Source organism: Piliocolobus tephrosceles, chromosome 7 (assembly GCF_002776525.5).
Source record: "Piliocolobus tephrosceles isolate RC106 chromosome 7, ASM277652v3, whole genome shotgun sequence".
Taxonomy (NCBI): Eukaryota; Metazoa; Chordata; class Mammalia; order Primates; family Cercopithecidae; genus Piliocolobus; species Piliocolobus tephrosceles.
In genome coordinates this window covers 105,790,154-105,792,236 of record NC_045440.1, presented here as the reverse complement: position 1 = coordinate 105,792,236, position 2,083 = coordinate 105,790,154, and the positions used below count along the sequence as shown (strand labels likewise).

General features: G+C 46.1%; 1 non-coding gene across 1 annotated transcript; it reads right to left on the bottom strand.

Moving 5' to 3' along the window:
- Positions 1–1,148: 1,148 nt before the first annotated feature.
- Positions 1,149–1,274, bottom strand: LOC111551732. The gene has a single exon (XR_002734446.1). It is a non-coding gene; the product is annotated as a U6atac minor spliceosomal RNA (small nuclear RNA).
- Positions 1,275–2,083: the final 809 nt, after the last annotated feature.

Sequence of the window (2,083 nt, the reverse complement as noted above, 5' to 3'; positions counted from 1 at the left end):
CCTTCAAAGGTGTTCCAGACAACAGTCCTTGATGGAACAGTCGGGAGTCAAATATCCTGCCTTCTACTTTTTGTATTATTACATCTTCACAACCCAGGACTTTACTGTTTTTTACTCATCTTCTTTCATACGTTTAAAACCAGGCGCAGTGGCTCACGCCTGTAATCCTTCAGCACTTTGGGAGGCTGAAGCAGGAGGACTGCTTGAGCCCAGGAATACCAGATATAGTGGCACACACCTGCAGTTCCAGCTACTTGGGAGGCTGAGGTGGGAGGATCACTTTAGCCTGGGAGGTTGAGGCTATGGTGAGCCATGATCGTGCTACTGTACTCCAGCCTTGGATGACAGAGAAAGACCCTGTCTGAAAAAAATAAATACATTTGAGCTATTTTCAGCCCCTTGTTTCCCCTTTGCCCATTTAAAAATGGGGTTGTCTTTTTATTGTTGAGTTGTAAGATACACACACACACACACACACACACACACACATACATACTCCAGACACTAGTCCCTTATCAAATATATAATTTGCAAATATCTTCTCCCATTCCATGGGTTGCCTTTCTTGATGGCATCCTTTGAAACACAAAAGTGTTAAATTTAAGTCCAATTTATCTATCGAATTAAAATAAAATGAGTTACAATTTATCTTTTTTTCTTTGCTGTTTGTGCTTTTTTTTTTGAGGCGGAGTCTCGCTCTGCCGCTCGGGCTGGAGTGCAGTGGCTGGATCTCAGCTCACTGCAAGCTCCGTCTCCTGGGTTCACGCCATTCTCCTGCCTCAGCCTCCCGAGTAGCTGGGACTACAGGCACCGCCACCTCGCCCGGCTAGTTTTTTTTAGTATTTTTTAGTAGAGACGGGGTTTCACCGGGTTAGCCAGGATGGTCTCGATCTCCTGACCTCGTGATCCGCCCGTCTCGGCCTCCCAAAGTGCTGGGATTACAGGCTTGAGCCACTGCGCCCGGCCCTGTTTGTGCTTTTATATCTAAGAAACCATTGTTTAATCCAAGGTCACAAAGATTCACCCATACGTTTTCTTCTGAATTTTAGAGCTTTAGCTCTTGCATTTAGGTTTACAATTCACCTTGAGTTAATATTTCCATATGTATATAGGTATCAGGTAGGGTCGGTCTTTAAACAACAACAACAACAACATGATGTTTAGATGCCATGAAGTAGGTGGCAATGCCTTAACCTCATGCATGTTGTCAGGTCTGAGAGCCTCTTCCATCCTTGTCAAGGGGAGTGCTAATATTCTCTCCTTTCACACAAAACATTCTTTTTATCTTTTTATCTCTTTTTTTTTTTGGAGACAGTCTCGCTCTGTCACCCAGGCTGGAGTACAGTGACGCAATCTCAGTTCACCTCCCAGGCTCAAGTGTTCCTCCCCCTTCAGCATCCCCAGTAGCTGGGTCTATAGGCCTTCACCACCATGCCTGGCTAATTTTCTGTGTTTTTGGTAGAGACGGGGTTTCACCATGTTGCCCAGGCTGGTCTCCAACTATCAAGTAATCCACCTGCCTCAGACTTCCAAAGTGCTAAGTTTACAAGCATGAGCCACCATAAAAAGATCTTTTTTTTTTTTTTGAGACAGAGTTCCGCTCTGCGGCCTAGGCTGGAGTGCAGTGTCATGATCTCGGCTCACTGCAACCTCTGCCTCCTGGGTTAAAGCCTGTCTCAGCCTCCCCAGTAGCTAGGATTACAGGTGTCTGCTACTGCGCCTGGTTAATCTTTGTATTTTTAGTAGAAACGGGGTTTCACCACGTTGGTCAGGCTGGTCTCGAACTCCTGACCTCAGGTGATCTGCCCGCCTCGCCTTCTAAAGTGCTGGGATCACAGACGTGAACCACTGTGCCCAGACAAAAATCTTTTCTTATAGTGAAATTTAGCACACATATAGAAAAGTATGCAAAATAAAAATGTACAGCTAAGGCTGGGCACAGTGGCTCATACCTGTAATCCCAGCACTTTTGGAGGCCAAGACGGGTGGATCACTCGAGGTCAGGAGTTCGAGACCAGCCTGGCCAACATGGTGAAACCCTGTCCCTACTAAAATACAAAACATTAGCTGGGCGTGGTGGCGG